Source organism: Canis lupus, chromosome 21 (genome assembly GCF_048164855.1).
Source record: "Canis lupus baileyi chromosome 21, mCanLup2.hap1, whole genome shotgun sequence".
In the NCBI taxonomy this organism is placed as follows: Eukaryota; Metazoa; Chordata; class Mammalia; order Carnivora; family Canidae; genus Canis; species Canis lupus.
In genome coordinates, this window is record NC_132858.1 from 38,905,387 (window position 1) to 38,924,986 (window position 19,600).

Sequence of the window (19,600 nt, forward strand, 5' to 3'; positions counted from 1 at the left end):
CACATTATGAAAGGGCCTCCCTCCCACTGGAGATGTTACAGCCGCACATTGCTGCAGGGTGAAGGAACCTCTGAAGTGTCGGACAAGAAGACAATTCAAATTATTGGTTTGGATGGGGGACGGGGGAATCATTATAACAGTCTTTTTGAAACTCAGGTTTTCTTTACTTTCAACAGAATTCAAGGAGGAACTAATTGAGCGGTCAGCTGGTGATTCATTAAAAAATAATTTTTATGATTCATTTCTATGTGATTTCAATTATATAACTCAGAAGGGGTTCAAATAATTGTAGGTCATTGCTGCAATAAAACTTTCAATCTCTGTTTCCCATGCATATGACTAAGTTTTTTAGTACTTACTGTAAAAAAGAGGGTTAAATATAAGTCTGATTCTAGCATAAGTAATATTAACCCACAGATACAAAGCCTAATTGAAAAAAGGCCCCATTACCTCATTAAAAGATATGCTTACAATAATATGTTAACCTATATTTGACATTCACTTAAATGTGTCAATTGGGTTGTTTGATCAGTGTTGTCATTCTGTGACAGTAACTACAGAAGAAAACAGTAACGGTATTATAGAAGCAGAAAAAACTTCAATGTGCATGTGTATTTTTATTGTAAAGAATTATGATACAGTGATTAATCAGGGACTTTCAACCATCAAAATATGACATATTAGGATAAAATTTTGTGAGTAAAATGGTATGGAAATATGAGTTCAAGGAGAAAACGTGATGTGAAATTCCTGCATATATAATATAAATATATATTTGTTTTTAAAAAAATATATATATATTTTTTATTTTTGTTTTTGTGAGAAGGAGAGAGCTTGAGTGGGAGCAGAGGAAGAGGAGAGAGAGAATCTTACACAGGCTCCACGCCCAGCATGGAGCCTGAAGTGGGGGTTGATTGTATGACCCTGAGATCATGACCTGAGCCAAAATCAAGTCAGATACTTACCTGATTGAGCCACCCAGGCGTCCCTCATACATATTTTTTTAATGATGTGGGAATCAAACCTCTCTGGTGTTACATTCCTGGACTACATTTAAGAGTCAGGTAATAGTTTAATTTCAAACATGTCAATAGTTATAATACACCAGGAGTCACATCCTTTGCCATTATTTAAATGTATCATGAAAAAAATTAGGCACAAATTTAGAAACGTGTGAAGGACTATAAAGTCTTTAAAAATTATTTTAGGTAGCATGCAAGCAGAGTCTAAACACCGCTCGTTTAGGAGCCAGGGACCGGATAGTAGGACTAAATCAAATCCTTTTTTTTTTTCCAGTGATAAGATAGACTCCATGTTTGGAATTGTAATAATCAGTGTATTTACTTCTTCAGTGAAACAGATACTAAAGAATGCTGTAAGAAAATCTCAGTAATTAGCTGTTACTTGGTCATAAGGAGAAAACATCTAGAGTATTTAGCTTTAAATAACTTGTAAGTGCAGATGATTCACCGACTGACAGCTCTCACCCAGACCTCTCTCCTGAGTCTGGACTTACAATTCCCACCACCCTTCCCACCACCCGTCAGGGGGCCACCTGCTGTCTCTGGCAGGCCCTCTGCCCACACCTCGTCCCCTGTTCCAGTCCTGATACTGTAATTCCCTCTCAGAACCTCGCACTGGTTCCTCTTGCCAGTAAGTATAGCCTCCCCTGGGGTTTTAGGCAACTGTGGCCCCTTGCTGCATGTGGGACGTGAAAGAAATAAGAAAAGAAAAAAAAAAAGATTAGGAGGGGGGAAAAAACCCAAAACACCTAGGTGATTTCTTCTGTTTTCTCTGAGCATTAGAGGTCTCCTTGCTTGCTCTTTGGGCCCGAACTGGAGCCTTCCAGCATCCTCTCTGTCCAGGCCTGGCTTCCACTTCTGCTTTGGGCCGGCCCGCGTCCAGGAGGCCCATTTCACTTCGGAGTATTCAGGTGCTCTGTCCATTGGGACCTGTACACAGTGACCGGCACAGGATGGAGCCTGCTGATGCGGAACCGGAAGCTCTGTTCTGGATCTTCTTATTGTGGAATCAGCATCTTCCATGTTTGCTAAGTAGTTACGGGGTGCCTCCCACACTTTTGATTGTTGTTTCCCACTTCTGTCTATTGTAAATGGTGATGAGCTTATAGTTTGGAGAATCTCTCTGTGGGGCCTGGGCCTTCCAAACACAGTCCTGTTACAGTGAGACTCTTTCTCCTTTTCACCATTAGACTGTCTCTTAAATTAGCCGGAGTTAGTAGATGTTAAGTTATAAGGGAAGATCGAGCAAGTCTATTTGAATTTAGGGGCAACTGTATTTGATCTGTAAGACTTAGAGCATCGTAATTGAGGGTGCACGGTGGCCCAGGGCACGCATGCCTGACCATTACTGAAAAGACGCACAAATGTATCTGAGTAGTCCCATAAACGTCAGAGCTCTCTGGCTCTCTCTCTTTCTAGGACAACCTGGCGTGAAAGGATGTGGGTCAGTGTGATGTGTTACACCTGCTGGAACCTGCAAAAAAAAAAAAAAAAAAAACCTGCATTACTTTTCTCTCCTGAGGGGATGAAGCAAACCCTGTGATCTTGGGAGACCCACTTGTTTTGTTTTGTTTTTTTTAATTTTATTTATTTATTCATGAGAGACAGAGAGAGATTGAAAGAGACAGAGAGAGGCAGAGACACAGGCTCCATGCAGGGAACCCGACGTGGGACTCGATCCCAGGTCTCCAGGATCACACCCTGAGCCAAAGGCGACACTAAACCCCTGAGCCACCCAGACTGCCCGACCCACCGGGTTTTAGATGCTCCCAGGTCTCTCCACTGCCAGTACTCTGCTTCTTCCCCGGGAGATGAGAGTTAGAGCCCTGCTGTCTCTTGGAGTAGGGACCCTCCTCTTTCCATCTCGCTTAGTGTGGTGGGCAGGAGGTGGCACAAAGCTTGTTTTTCTATCACGCATCATATGTCTGTATTCTCCATGTAAAGTCTCACTTGATTAGAGGAAAAATAACCAGATTTTAGTTCCAACTTGGGGTGTAGGAAATTACTCTGATTTTCTTCTATCAGGCTTCATCTGTCTAAATGATTAGATTTCTCTCCAGAAAGATGGGACCAATCTACTTTTCCACTAAAAATATATGAAAATGCCCGTCTCACCATACCCTTACCAATAATGCTCATTTCTAATATTTATTAATTTGACAAATGAAAGATGGCATTTTCCTATTACAAATGTTCTCTCTTTAATTGCCTGTGAAGTAGAACATTTTTCCACGCTGCCAGTTGAATCTCTTCTTTTGTGAATTGTTCTTGTTCACTGTCTATACCATGGGCAAATGTTCATAAGTGTCACATTTTTAAAAGATTTAACATTTTATATTGATCATCTAGAAAAATCAGCAGTGGAAATACAAAGAAGTCTGACAAAATTCTGTTCTTTAGCTCTGAAATCGTTTCACTGCATTGTTTATTCCGGATCCACGTGGGAGAATGGTGGCAATTTTTGCACGAATAAGGAAATGTAGAAAGACCCTAAAGATCTAAATTAAGATAATGTCCTAAGTTTTCTTCCAACTTCTTGAGCAAACCAGCTACCAATGCTCTCCTTCCTGCCCTGTCTGCCCTCTGGTGGAGGTGTTAAAGAGCAGGCCCGGAGATCAAGCAAGCCATAGGGGAATAGAAATAGTGCAAAGGACCAGGGTTAGCACAAATGACACGGGCCCATGAGTAATGGAACAGCCAGTGTTTGACTTAACAAACCTCTGATCCTTGGTTTTTCTAGCATTAAATGAGGTTATGAGAATTTACCATAATTTGCCCCTTATTTCCACCACGGTAACTTTCCATAGGTACTGCTCTCTCTCTACCTTTGGTCTTGCTGACCTGAGTTATTCCTGCATGAGTAAAACGATCCCCAATTCTGGATCTGGAAAAGGACACAGGTTGACATAGTCTAGAAGTTGACTATGTCAACTAGAAGTTGACTACAGACTAGAGCTATAGTCTAGAAGTTAGGGCTCTCTTCCCAGCTCCAGCACTCGCTAGATAGTTGAGTGCCTTTGGGTAAGTCCCTGAAGCTCTCTGAGTCTATAAATTAAGAACAATGATATTAATGGGTCTATTGTGAGGCTCAAACGAGATAATAGCAGTGAAAGTGCTTTGTAAACAATAAGCCACTACAGATCTAGGTTGATATTAATACAGTGTTGACAACTCTTTCTCTCAATCAATATTTAACTTGACTTAGTTGCCTTTGTATTTTAAAACAAGAAATAATCAGTTTATCCTTTTAAATCTTTAGCAAATAAATGGAGCCTTTGGTCTCACATCCATAGAAAAAGCAAATTACATGTCCCAGTGTGACCCAGCTCTGTGTGTGTACTCTGATCTCACTTTCATTTTTCGTTGTAATTATAGCATTGAAAGAGTGGAAGGTTTAAAATTACCCCTGTCAGAACTAGTCATTATTCAGTGACTCTATGTTTCAAAAATATTGCTCATGTCTTTAAAATAAATTATCAGGTTCTTTTATTGTTACCTTGACCTAAATATAAATTTATTGACAGAGTGATGATAATGGTCTTTAGTGTTTTTTAAAACATTTCCTTGAAGTTGTAATAATGTGGAAGATTCAAACATACTATTTAAACATATTAAATATTTACATACAATTTAAGTATTTAAATTGCTGATACATTTTGTTCTGGGTGGCTAAAGATAAATGTGAAAATACATAGATTTATATACCTAGAAGAGTTGAGAGATTTGTACTCCTTTCTCCGCTACGTACATAGTCTCTCCTTCCTCCTCCCACCCACTGTAGTATGATACACTAGAAGGATAAAAAGGTAGATTATCTGAAAAGAGACAAAACTGTCAAAGGTATTTGGTCCAAGGCACCATTATTCTTGCCTGAGTATTTATAATAGCCACCCATCTGGTTTTCCTACTTCTGTGTGTTCTTAAAACAGCAGCCAGGATGACTCTGTTAAAATCCAAGTCAGCTGAGTGAAGTAAGTCAGTCAGAGAAGGACAAACATTATATATTCTCATTCATGTGGGGAATATAAATAATAGTGAAAGGGAATATAAGGGAAGGGAGAAGAAATGTGTGGGAAATATCAGAAAGGGAGACAGAACGTAAAGACTGCTAACTCTGGGAAACGAACTAGGGGTGGTAGAAGGGGAGGAGGGCGGGGGGTGGGAGTGAATGGGTGACGGGCACTGGGGGTTATTCTGTATGTTGGTAAATTGAACACCAATAAAAAATAATAATAATAAATAAAAAAAAAATCCAAGTCAGAGGGCAGCCCGGGTGGCTCAGTGGTTTAGCACTGCCTTTGGCCCAGGGCCTGATCCTGGAGACCTGGGATTGAGTCCCCCATCGGGCTCCCTGCAGGGAGCCTGCTTCTCCTTCTGCCTGTGTCTCTGCCTCTCTCTCTCTGTCTCTCTCATGAATAAATAAATAAAATCTTAAAAAAAAAAATCCAAGTCAGAGAATATCATTCATATGCTCAAAAACCTCTGATGGCCTTTACTACCCAGTCCCCTTTTCCTACCCACCCCCTCACGCCCTCTGTCCAGCCACACTGGCCTCCTGGACCACACAGGTTTCAGTTCAGCTTTGCCCTGGAATGCGCTTCCCTCAGATACCTATAGGAGTGGCTTCCTCACCTCCTTCAGATTTATTCATCTTTTTTTTTTTTTTTTAGGTTTATTCATCTTTTCAGTGGAGTCTTCTCCTTTTCCACTTCGAAAATTCCAGCTCCCACCCCATTCCTACATCCCTGCATTCCATAATGCTTATCATCATCTAGCATACAATATGCTTATTTATTTCTTCTGTTTATTATCTGTCTCTTTTCCAGAATGTAGACACCACGAGGGCAAAGAGTTTTGTTTGTTTTGTTAACAGCTGTATCCTCAAGGCCTGGCTCATAGTAAGTGTTCAGTAAATGTTTGCTGAATGAATAAATGAATGCATAAAACAAAGATAAGTCATGGTCTTATTTGATTTGCGACACTGTGAAAATTGTAAATTTTCATCAAAACTTTTTCAAAAGCCAGAAAACTTTGGATCTTTTCTGATGATGAGACATCCAAGGTATCAGTGTTTTCCTTTTTTACCCTTCTCCTAATATCTCGGCCATTTTACATCTGAAGAATTAAGATCTTCATTAATCATCACTATCCTGTTTTATTTGTATAAATCACTCCTAGTTTGTCCTGAAAGGATAAAATAATTGAATAATAATGAAATGTCTGTCCTTTGCTTTCTTTGACACTATCTCTTGATGATTTTAGTTTTGGCGACCCTTTTTCTGACTTCTCTTTCTTGCTGTTTCCAAAATATAAGTATCACCAGAGGATCTTGCTTGGATTTCTTTTCTTACTTTGCGTATTCTTAACCACTGTTGTGGCTTTTGTTATCTCCTTTTCTTAGATGACTCTTAATTTGTAAACTCAATCTTGATATTTCTTATTGGCTCTCAAATCTGCGTGTCCCAGGCTGGACATATCCAACTAGCCACCTTGCAAGGTCTCAAATCTTACATATCTAAAACCACATTTATCTTTTTTCCTTTATTTTTTTTAAAAGATTTTATTTACTTATTCATGAGAGACACAGAGAGTGAGGCAGAGACTCAGGCAGAGGGAGAAGCAGGCTCCACGCAGGGAGCCCAGTGTGGGACTCAATCCCTGGACACCCAGACGTCCCTCTTTTTTTCCTTTAAAACTGGCTCCTAGGGGCACCTGGGTGGCTCAGTTGATTAAATATCAACTTCTGCTCCTGTCATGATCTCTGGATCCTGGGATCAGGCCCGTATTGGGCTTCCTGCTCAGCAGGTAGTCTGTTTATTCTCTCTCTTTCCCTCCCCATCACTCATTTTCTCTGTCTCTTAAATAAATAAATAAATAAATAAATAAATAAATAAATAAATAAATAAAATCTTTAAAATAAAATAAAATAAAACTGGCCCCTGTTCCAGTAACCAATTTCTGTTAATAGCTTTGCCTTCTTCCAAGTTTAGAAACGTTTCTAAGGCTTGAATTGTTTGTAACTCTTTCCACATTGTCAGTTGTCAGCCCTTCTTGCTTGTATTTCTAAAGTAGCTCTTGATTCATCCTCTTCTTTAAGTAGATCGGGAATGTGGCCTAAGATTCTGCATTTCTGGTCTGCTTCCTGAGTCAAGCTGATATTGGTCTGTTCACCACACCTTGAGTAGGAAAGGCCTACTATAGGCTAACAATGGCCATTTGAACATAGTCTTTCGCTTCCCAGGCCATGGCCGTATCTAAGGAATACTTAATTCTCTTTCAAAATGGAAATCTAATATTGCCTAGTCTTGCTTTAAAAGAAAAAAAGATCTTTTCTATGTCATAGATTTAGAAAGTTATAGAGACAGAAGATAAAAAATTCAAATCAGCCATAATGGTCCATTCACAATTAATCATCAACACTTAGAGACATCCTTATAGTCCTTTATTTCTTTGCATACAAAAAAAGTTCAGATTTTATTTATATTTTTAAAACCACAGAAGGATCTTTGATTCTTTCTTTAGTTGCCCTATGTATGCATTCGCTGAGTGTGTTGAATCCCTTGTCTTTTAAAGTAGGATCTGTCTTCCCTATATGATACAAGTGCTCACTGCTCCTTTTCTTGACCTCTCTTCCATCTGGGAACTCGGGACTTGGTGCAGCCAAGCAGATGCATCCTCTCTAGACTTTGATTCAAGAGCTGGTGACTCAAACAGCAGGGATGACGCAGAATCTGTCCTGGCCAGGGCACAGCAGCAATGGCAGCTGCATCCGGTTTCCAGTGGCAGGAGGGACAGCTGTTCTGTGGCAGGGGGCAGTGTCCAGCATCCAAGGACTGGGCACTGCAGATCACGAGGTCAGTGCTTGGCAGCTGCCATAATGACCAGCTTTTCAGAGTGCTTTGTTCGGGTGGGGTTCTTGCCCAGTGGTTTGTCTTTCCACCTTTACTTCTTAAATTAGCTTAAAAGTGGACTTAATTTACTGTCAAGAAGTTCTAATGATATTAACAATAACTAACTCTTTGGATTAGATATGCCTGGCAAATTTCAAAGGATATTTATGTATAAGGTATGCTTTGTGTGTGTTCATTTAATTTTTACAACTTCTCATGCATGTACTGGTGTTACCCCCATTTTGCAGGCGCTGAAACTGAGTTACAGAGAAATTAGGTTACTTGCTCAGGGCCTGCGGAACTATAAATGGTGGCCCTGAAACTCAAACCTGGTCAGCTGACCTAGTTCTTCAGAGCCCTGCCTGACACATGTACTGTTTTATAACCTGCTTTTTTCTATACTAAAACTTCATGGGCACTTCCACATTATTAAATATTCATCTAAATATTTAAAGTAGCTGCATAGTGTTCATTTGTAAGGGCGATTCCTGATTGGTTTAACGAACTTGTAATTGTTGGACGTTAAGAATATCTTGGTGGTTAAAGTTTTTTGTTTTGTTTTGTTTTTTAAATATCCATGACTCTCCTTGGGATAAAGTCCTAGAAGCAGGACTTTAGTCAAAGGGTATTCCAATTGCCTTCCAGAAAGTTTCTACACACAGCAGTGTATGGGAACATCCTATTTCCCCGAGTCCTTAATAGCAATGGATATTATCATTAAAATTTTTTCTTTATGGTATTGAAAATGATATATAGCTTTCACTGAAGCCTGAAATTCTTTAAACCTTAAAAATAAATCTATTGATTATTTGTCAAAAGTTCTTTTTTGAATTGATTACTCCATCACCTATGGGATAAAGTTGAAACCTTAGAAGGCAATTCAAGGCTCTTCCTACTCTGACCCCAACTTCTTCTCTAATTCTCCTACAAGTCCTAAAAAACATTCACCCTCCACATCCAGGGGGATTATTTTGTTTTGTATGAGTTGGAACTATGTGAATGTGCTATTTTTATAGGCCACAAATGGTTGACTATTGACGTTTTCTTATGGTTAAGTCTTATAAATCTCCAAAATATTTGCTTTCCCACTAGAATGTTTTCCCAAATGTCTTCGTGTCTCGCTGCTTGGTGAAATCTTTCCCATTCCTTATGAAGCCATGTTCACTGGTCCTGTTCCCTACCCCCTTATTCCTTTACCATCCTTCTCCTCTTCCCCTTCCTACCCCAGTTCAGGTAACTGTAAATCACTCCTTTTCACCATTTCCACTCTACTTCTTTTCTATCTAGCTGTGGAATGGATTACAGCTGGATAATGTGCATTTGCCTGGTAGAGGCCAAGCCTTCTGTTGCTTTTCGCCAGCAGAGACTCTCTTATTTATTTTGGCAGTTAACAAGGTTTCCGGCTCACAGCAGTTGCACAACAAATGTACGTTGCAGTGAAGAACCAGTAACTTTAGGGCCCAGGAAGTGCCTTATTAACCAAATAATAATTGCAATTTCCTTCCATGTTAAATAAGGAAGAGCATGTGTAATATCTTCTAATTTGGTTGGTTGGTATTTTGCTTGGCAGTGGCCCTATTTATTTGGAATCCTCCATCCTTCTCTTTCATTTTTTTCCCTAAATTTTCAGATGGGGTAATTATATTGCAATTCAAAGAAATTAATTTACTCCATGGCACAATTCTCAAGGGCGAAAGAACACAATTCTCTAACTGGCTAAATAGTAATCAGTGTACTTTCCAATGAATAAATGTATTTTCTCCCTTTTAATTAGATTCACCTTTTTTCTTAGGTAGACTTTTAGGGAACATTTAGTGACTTCCAGGAAACACTAATTGCTATGGATAGAATTACAGTATTTCAGCAAGCTACAGAAAACATTAAGAGTAAAATTTTGCTTTAATCGAAGTGGAGTTGACATACAATATTATATTAGTTTCAGGTGAACAAAAAGTAAAAATACTTTTAAAACCATTAAAAACACTTAAACTGAATCTCATTAAGATAAAGCCTTCTATTTATAAAAAAGATACATTCCATGATCAATTTAAATTGTACTTACAGGAAGAAAGTCACGGAATCATAGAACTTTAAAGGTAGAGGGGATCCCCAAGGTTTTTAGTATGTTCTCTGGTGGAAAAATATCAAATAGGAATAGAGAGAAGATAATAGTCTGAATTTAGCATTGGCTCCATATTCCCCTCTCCAGTGAATTTTCAAGTGAAGTTTCAACCCTTGGTCATCTTCTCTCACCCACATATCATGCCCTAGCCATGCCTCAAACAAATTCAGGTAGAAGCAATCTCAATCCAGGCCTCTTTTGTGTGTATAGTCAGAAGAGACTGGGTGCCCCAGATCCCCCATGACTTTTTCTTTCTGCTTTCTCAGAATTTTTCCTTTTTTTTTTTTTAAGTCGCCTCCATGCCCAGTGTGGAGCCCAACATGGAGCCCAACATGGGGTTTGAACTCACAACCCTGAGATCAAGACCTGCGTGCTGATTAAGAGTCAGACACTTAACAGACTGAGCCACCCAGGCACCACAGATTTTTGTCCTTTGTAGGTGGGCTTTGCTACCCAAGGAATTGGTTCAGTTGCCAGATCGAAAGGTCCAGAAGATCTGTTTGAGATTTTTAAATAGAGGGTGGGATGTTATGATGACAAAGGCAGATAATAACAACTAACTGGCAAGAATGTGGAGAAATTGTAACCCTCATGCACTGCTGATGGAAATGGGAAATGGTGCAGCCACTTTGGAAATAGTGGCCGATGGGTCTTCAAATAGTTAAACACAGAGTAACCATATGATTCAGCAAGTCTACCTGTAGGTGTACCCAAGAGAAATAAAAACATTTGTCTACACAAGAACTTGTAGATGAATATTTATGCAGCATTATTCATAACAACCGAAGAATAAAAACTACCTAAATGTCCATTAGCCAATGAATGGATAAATAAAATGTGGTAAATTCATCAAATGTAATATTATTCAACAACTAAAAGGAATGAAGTACTGATACATGATACAACATGAATGAATATTGAAAACATGCTAAGTGAAAGAAACCAGTCATAAAGGAGCACATTTTTGTGACTCTATTTATATGAGATTTCCAAATAGGCAAACATACTGACAGTAGGTTAGTGGTTGCCTAGAGCAATGGCACAGGGTGGGATGTGGGGGTTCTCTTTGGGTCATGAAAGTGTTCTAAAATTGATTGTGGTAATGGCTGTACAAGTCTGTGAACATACTAAATGCCATTGAATTATATACTTTAAATGGGTAAATTATACAGTATGTGAATGTTATGTCAATAAAGCTATAAAAAAAAAGAAAAAAGGGATGTGTGTGTGTGTGTGTGTGTGTTTCATTTAATTTTATCTTTTTGTACTTCTCTGGCCAGCTAGACATTCCCATGTCTAATTTCAGACTCTCTTTGCCCTTTGATTCTGCTTGAAGTCCAGCCAATAGCTAATGTAGCAGGGTGGAAATTTAACTCACACTACAACTCAGACACAAAGAGAAAATGTAAGTTCTTTATTTAGGCTGTAACCAGTCTGGTTTTTCTCCTGCAGCCCCAACTGATGAATAGTAGTGAAGACGAACAGCATGTTTAGTCCCCAGTCTCTGGGAGGCCACTATGATGGAAGGAATGGGTGGGACTGATTTACCTGCAACAACCACACACTTCTTGTTGCAACTAGAACTACTCAAGTGACCAATGGACAGGAAAGTATGATGTGCTAAATATATGATTCTGAATTCTTGATTTTTAACTCTGTGCCTTGCTTTGGCCTTTGTTTTCTATGAGATTCAAGACTTGCTTTGAACTCCTGAGTGTATGTGTGCTGCATAACTCATGATGGCTCTCCTGACATCTGACTACCAGTTCTGTCTTACGCATTGGTTTCCAGGTAATGAATATGTCTCTGGGTTTGCTTTTTTCCTGTAACCGGCCGCAAATGTTCATTGTTTCAGTCTCCTGGTCATGGCTTCTAATCTCATCTCTATGATCAGTAGCTGGCTCAGGTGATAAAATGATTGTTTTGTGGTTTCCTGAAGCATTAGAGCTTAATAGACTATATATATATACTTGTTCCCTTCTAAGGAAGGTACATTTGAAGGCACTCTAAAATATTTTAAATAAAATTTAACATGTGCTTATAATTTTGTATTGATGATGCTCTGAGTACTTACTTTACTTTTTAAAGCTGTGTTTTCTGTTTTTTTGTTTGTTTGTTATTTTTGGAAAGTGGACTGCCTGACTACTGGTGCTTTGAATGGAGGGAGGTACAAAATAGTATTATATTAGTTGGCGGGGAGGAAGATGAACTGTGATGTATATTGGCACTTCAAATTGTTTAATCTTGGCCAAACCAGGTCAGTAACATGACAATTCAGAAAGGAATTCAAAGAGTACTTACTGGCTGCTTTGAGCAATTGATTCTGAAAAGTTGTGACTTCCTTAGACACCAAAAATATTTCAAAATTGATGTACAATCAGGACTGAATAGGACCTTAGCAGTGATATGTGTCCTACAGTCTGAGTGCCAATCCCGGGAGGTCTTTTTTTGTTTTTTGTCGGTTTTTTAAATAAATAATACATTATTTGGGGGGCAAAACCCCCAAATTTAAGAACATTAAACATTATGTGAATGCCTTTTGAGTTTACAAAGAGACAAAATTGATTAAACTATTTGATTACTAAATGAATAGGGATTTGAGTATATATTTTATAGGATTTTTTATTCAATTGAAGGTATCTATGTGTACATATATAAATTAAAGTTCAGGGGGAATATATGTGAATAAATATAAATAAATATGTACATATAAGTAAATCATAAATATATGTATATATTCTTTCTTAGGTATGCTGTGCTAAGATTCTGCTGGATATAATTTTCATATTATCCTCTAAATGAAAATATTTGTTAATTCGTAAATTATGCCTATAAATTCACTAAGAAGTGAAAAGTTGATAATGACCATTTCAAACAAGTGTATTCTTTTGGGTAGTTATTTGCTTACTCAGATACTCAAAAGTTCTTATGAGATATTAAAAATGCCTGAGACATTTGTAAGGACCTTAAAGCAGCTATAGAAGAAATACTAAAAAAGCATGAAGTGAAATTACATAGATTGCTAGGCCTGAATAAATGCAAGGATGGTAGACAAAGAAACGTCAAGAAGGAGAAGGAAACGGGCACCCGGGGGGCTCAGTCCATTGAGCATCTGCCTTCAGCTCGGGTCATGGGCCCAGAGTCCTGGGGTTGAGCCCGCGTCGGGGTCCCTGCTTCTCCCTCTCATTCTGCCCCTCCCCTCGCTTGTGCTTTCTCTCTCTCAAATGAATAAATAAATTTTTTTTTTTTTTAAAGGAGAGATGGAAGTGGAAATGAGAAGAGTGAAGTATCGAAGGACTAGTCTATCTAACTGGGGCTCCTGGGTGGCTCAGTCGGTTAAACAGCTGCCCTCAGCTCGGGTCATGATCTCAGAGTCCTGGGATCCAGCCATTTTTTGGGCTCCCTCCCTTGCTGGGCAGGGAACCAGCTTCTCCCTCTCCCTCTGCTGCTCCCCCTGCTTGTGCGCATGCACGCACTCCCTCTTTCTCTCTGTCAAATAAATAAATTAAAAAAAATTTTTTTAAAAGGACTAATTGGGGATCCCTGGGTGGCTCAGCAGTTTAGGACCTGCCTTTGGCCCAGGGCGTGATCCTGGAGTCCCAGGATCAAGTCCCCCATCGGGCTCCCTGCATGGAGCCTGCTTCTCCCTCTGCCTGTGTCTCTGCCTCTCTCTCTCTGGGTCTCTCATGAATAAATAAATAAAATCTTTACAAAAAATAAAAATTAAAAAAGGACTAATTTAACAGAAGCCCTGGGTGGGACACTGATGATCACTGTGGAAGAATGGAATGTGTTTGCACAATTTAAACACTGTGCTGCAATGAATGTGTGTATTCTCACCCAGCTCCTAGCTCGTCTTCTAATTATATTGGTTGGGCTGCAGGATAGACTTGTCTCAAGCGGGCCCAACATAATGAGTTAAACAAGGAAAATCCAGAGTCAACAAGGTGGCTTCCAAGTGCCTGGGACTGAGGCTCCTAATTCGTGGCTTTGCCATTCCTGAAGATGTTACCTTTATCATTCACACTGCAGAAAATGTCTCACCAGCATCCCGATCGGGCCCACATTTTAGCCAGTGAGAAAAGGAAAGGCAGAAGCAGATGGCCTTATGAAGCCTGACATGGTGTTAATCAGAAAGGGAAATAAAGGAGAAAGAAACCTGACCATGTGTCCAGTGTGATCTAAGAACAGCTTGATTTGGAAATTTAGCCCTTTGGGCAACCCTTTGGGTATGCCTTTCTAGGAAAAAATGGTTAATCTCTGGGGTCCCCCCACCCATCCTGTTTCTCACCTTAGAGAGATGCCCTGTTATAATGGGAAGAGGATGTGGTTTATGTGTCCCTGATGTGGGGTGAATTGGAAAGGTTTGGCTGCGCACCAGGTTTCAGCAAGGGTCAGCCACAGAGATGATCTCTTTCTAGGGCGCTACATGAAAATCAAGGACAAACTCCTACGTCATTGGTATTACTTTCATTTATTCAACACTGGTTCTCCAAGTGCAGCCTCTGGACCAGCAGCATCAGTATCACCTAGGAACTTGTGAAAAATGCAAATTCTCCAGCCCCACCACAGACCCACTGAATCAGAAACTCTGGGAGTGGAGCCCCACGACCATCTTTTAACAAGTCTTCTAGGTGATCTGAGGAACGTTAAAGTTGGAGAATCATGGATTTAATGCAATTCACTGAAAGGAGGAGTAGGAATACATGTTTGACTGCTTCTCTTTTTTCTCTTGGTCTCTTTCTCTCTCCTTTCCACAATTCTCTGGGACTAAGAAAGAGTAAGCTCTCCTTTACTTCCCCTAATGTGATATCCTACTTCTGTATAGCACCCACTTTCATATCAACCTCACTTAACAAAACAGGCAACTAATAAACCAAACTAACAAAGCCGTGAGAATGGGCCTTCGGGCTTAGTTGGGGAGAGGGGAGGAAATAGGTATTTGGAAAATAGTCTGGATTTCTGCATGATCCTACTTTGAATGCCAGAAACTATTTTGCCTTTGCATTCCTTCTTTAAGGTTTACACGTTTCCAGCCCCTTTTCCTTTTTTTTTTTCCCCAGCCCCCTTTCCTGATGGATACCATGAACTCACTATGCTGACGACCCTGTTCTCAGGGCAGAAAGGGAAGAGCACACTTTCCCAAGTATTATATTACCCAGTTGCATCTATTTGTTTTTGCTAGAAGTCTACACTGAAATTTGATGAGAATGTTGTTGAAGAGGACTGACTGCCTACTCCTACGATGCTCCACAGAAAGAAATAGTACTGGGCAACAAAATCAGAGAGAAATAGTCAAGAATAGCGAATGTCTAATTCCAGCTCTGCTTCTATCCCAGCATCCTCAGGGAAGTGCATAGTTTCCCTTGATTATAAAATAGAGATAAATTCTAAATGCAACATTACATAAAAAGGCATTTATTTTTGCTTCCTCCTCTGCATGGAGACAGTAATTTGTCTTCATCTTAATGTGAGTTAGAATTTATAATGCCCGAATAAAAAAGATTTCAATTTTCATTCATTTAGCAATAGTGTGTTTCCTTGGGAGGGAGTTGCCGAGTAAACAAAAAATGTGTGGGATGTTAGGCTTTTATAATCATTTAAAAGAAATGACTCTAAACATGCTACATTAATATGTGTAAATTGGAAGTTGTCATTTTTGTGAATGGAGAATTTATGTGGAAAGAGGCATGATTATTTCCTTCACTTAATCTATCCTCCACATGTCTGACCTTCTGAATAATCATTTTAAAAATATAAATTGCATCATTCCCCTCTTGTGGGGCTTCCGAGTGCATTTAGAGTAACCTTCAGTTGCTGCTGAGGCTCTACAGGATCTGCCCCTGCATTCTTCCTCGGCGTCCTCTCAAGGCTTTTTGCTCTTGCTCATCTTGGCTTTCTCTCCATTTCTTAAAGGAACCAAATTCTTTCATAACCCAGAGCTTCGGGATGTGTCCTTTGCCAGGAATGTCCTTTCCCTGACCTTTCATACAGTTAATTCCCATGTGTTCCTAATTGCTCAGTGAAAGGTCTCTTCCTCAGGAAAGCCTCCAGTGGCTTTAGAAGCCCACTGACCCTTCCCTTTCATATCTGCTACCAGTTTGGAGTTTTGTATTAATTTGGTGCTTCTTATTTTATTGTCTAAATTAGAGAATAAACCCTGTCACAGCAGAGACCATGTCCATTTTGTTTCCCTCCCCCTAACCAGTGCCTATCATGGTGCCTGGCGCATAGTAGGTGCTCAATAAACATTGCACGGTTGGATTACCAAAGGGCTTTTTTTTTTTTTTTAAGATTTTATTTGTTTATTCATGAGAGACACAGAGAGAGAGAGAGAGAGGCAGAGACACAGGCCAAGGGAGAAGCAGGCTCCACACAGGGAGCCCACATGGGACTCGATCCCGGGTCTCCAGGATCAGGCCCAGGGCTGCAGGTGGCACTAAGCCATTGAGTCACCCGGGCTGCCCAATTACCAAAGGTCTTATCCGACCGCACAACAGCCACTGTGGTTTGAAATGTCCACGATCCATTATCCTGAAATGTTGACACCATTACAGCATATTGAATCTCACTGTTCACCAATGAAATTGACCCCCAGGATCTGCTAACTGGTTATTTGCCAGGTCAGATGTCTCTGTAGAAAAGCCGGCAGTGTTGATCCAGGGCTACACCCGCGGAGAGTAACGCTTAGAGATTTTCTACCAGCTTATCTCCATCCCGTTATTGGTGTCGTGAGACTTCGGTTTCCAAATTAGGGTTCCTAGTTTTCAGCCTCCACTCAATTTTTGAGGTCTTTGTTTTTGTGAAATCAAGATAGAAGTGGTGTGTTTAAAAAGATGGGTTTTTTAGTTTTTCTCTCAGGGTCTCTCTCAGTATTGGAATATTTGCATGAGGAGAGAGAAGCATTGCTGTGAAATTGCTCTCAGCAGAAGAGGTAGCCTTAAGGAGCTGGAAAGAGGGGGGCCTGGGGGCTTGGCGGCTGAGGGCTTCCTGCAGCCCAGGGCGTGACCCCGGGTCCTGGGATCAAGTCCCGTGTTGGGCTCCCTGCATGGAGCCTGCTTCTCCCTCTGCCTGGGTCTCTGCTTCTCTCTCTGTGTGTCTCATAGATAAATAAATACAATCTTTAAGGATTTTAAAAGAAAAGGAAAGCTGGGGAAAAGAGCATCCTCCCGAAGGAGTTTGGGAGGAGATCTGCAAGCACACCGTGTCTGGGTGTCCGCAGACTGGGGGTGCAGTGAGGTGGGGGGGGGCGGCGACCCTGAAGTCAGCTCCTGGTGCTCTGCTGGTCATCGTGGCAGCTGCCAGGCTCTGACCGCCGTGGCAGGGCTGGCTCTCAGAGACCTGCTCGGTGGCACCTAAGTGTCACCCACCGGTGGGCATGTATGACTTACAGGGCCCAATATTAGTCAGGCATCAGCTCTCTCCTTAAGGTCAGTTCAAATCAAATTCAGATTTGCTTTCAAGTCCCTCCCAGACCTATAAAAGCACATTAGGCTCAGAGAGGCCTAAGTGGTGAAAAATTTCCCCACCAGAACAGGAGTTTCCACAACAGCCTTGACAGGTGTTCCTGCAGCCTGTGTTTGAGTACGCACCTCCTCCACACTCAGCCTGCTTCCTATTTGGACAGGTCTCGTTGTTACATATTTAACTTCCTTACGCTGTAATGAAATATGCCTGCCTGGACTTTCACCTCATTTGTCTTTGTTCTGCCCTCTGGAGCTATGCAGAATTTGTCTAATCCTTCTTCAACATGACAGCTCTCCAGGTATTTGAACACAGCCGTCAGACCCTCTCCCCTAAATTCTCTTTGCCAGGTGAAATAGCCTCAGCTCTTCCGATTGTACCTCTTCTAAATAGCTACCAACGTGGAGAGCGTATGAGCAACTGCCCTATGCAGACCTAGCTTCTGTTGATTTGTGTATTCAATTACTTATTCCTTTTGCATTTATTCCCACTGGTAAGTAGAGTAAGTACGATCAATCCTAACAAGTAGAAGCACTTGGTTCAGTGAGTGCAGATACCGAGGGGTTTGGCCAAGGCAGGGAAGTCAGCTAAGGCCCTCTTAGGAGGTCACTGTCCAACTGAACTGATGGGTGGGCAGTAGTTAACAAGGTGAAGAGGAGAGGAATTGCTCTCTCCATAGAAGGAGCAGTATGTACAAAGGCCCTGTAATGGGTAGGGCACGTGATGGAGGTTTGATCTTTAATTTCCATATATATGCAGAGATGGACTGTAATACCTTCTCCCTTATTAGACAAATTATTTCAAAATTATTTCAAAAAAAAAAAAAAGAAAGAACGGGGGCGCCTGAGTGGCTCAGTTGGTTAAGCATCCAACTCTTGATTGGGCTCAGGTCATGAACTCAGGGTCATGAGATCAAGCCCCAGACTCTGTGCTGAGTGAAACCTGCATAAAATTCTCTCTCTACCTTCTACCACTACTACCCCCACTTGTGTGCATACACCCGTGCTTTCTCTCTCTCTAAAAAAAAAATTCAAGGACTATTGAAATGGATATGAATATGCTTTAAAGTGGTAACGTCCTATGGTATTATTCATAATAAAATAATCCACTAATCCAATCAGGTCTGTTCCATCACTAGACATCTGTCCTTTTGCTTCTGCTCATCCCTTCCTAGAAAGGCCTCCTCCTTTTCTGCTTATCCAATCCCTGCAATACTTAATGCCCGTCTTATTCCTCTGGGAAACCTCTCTGAGCCCTCAGGCCCAGGTCTCTTTCCACCATGTAACGGCTAAGTGCAGGGTCCTGGGTTTGAGTCCAGGTTCCATTTCTGACCACCTTATGGCATTAGACAAATTATTTAATTTCTCTGACATTTATGTATTTTCTTTTAAAGATTTTATTTATTTACTTGAGACAGAGAGAGAGAAGGAGAAAGAGATCACAAATGGGGGGAAGCCCAGAAGGGGAAGCAGTCTCCCCACTGAGTATGGAGCCCAGGACCCTGGGGTCATGACCTGAGGTAAAGGCAGATGCTTAACCGACTGAGCCACTCAGGCACCCCAATTTCTCTGACATTTAATTTCCTTGTCTGTGCAAGAGGTAATAGCAGTAACTACTTCATTCAAATTTTTATGATGGTTAAGTAAGATATTTACGTATCTTTATGTCTATAAATCTCTACCTATATGTCTCTGTCTTTGTGTTTCTCCATCAGTTTGACAGAGCACTTCCTAATGGTTCTTACTCCCTGTCCTGTATCTCCTACGTGGTTCAGTAGTTCTAATGGTGGCTCCAAGGATAGAGGCTTAGGGAAGAAGCCATATGCTCTGCTGCTGAATATTTGAAGCCTCTGGTCTCCTGGCAATCGCTAACCCACATCTGGGGGAAGTGCCCTTGGTAAGCCCACATGTACATGCGCACAGGACCTCTGAGCCACCCACTGGCCAAACCAGGAAACTTACAGCTCCTCAGGCTCAGTGTCACCATGCTTGACCCAACCACCCCAGCGAAACTGCATGAGGCACGTTATATGCTTTAAGTGGCAAGTAAAAACACGTTTCAGAATGTCATGTTGAAAGGCTTTTCTGAATTAATAATTCTTT

At 40.7% G+C, this 19,600-nt stretch overlaps 1 long non-coding RNA gene across 1 annotated transcript; it reads left to right on the plus strand.

Annotated features, from left to right (window-relative positions):
* Nucleotides 1–11,295: 11,295 nt before the first annotated feature.
* Nucleotides 11,296–13,765, plus strand: LOC140613516 (uncharacterized). Its single transcript, XR_012014513.1, has 3 exons — nt 11,296–11,439; nt 11,723–11,825; nt 13,290–13,765. It is a non-coding gene; the product is annotated as an uncharacterized lncRNA (long non-coding RNA).
* The last annotated feature ends 5,835 nt before the right edge of the window (nt 13,766–19,600 follow it).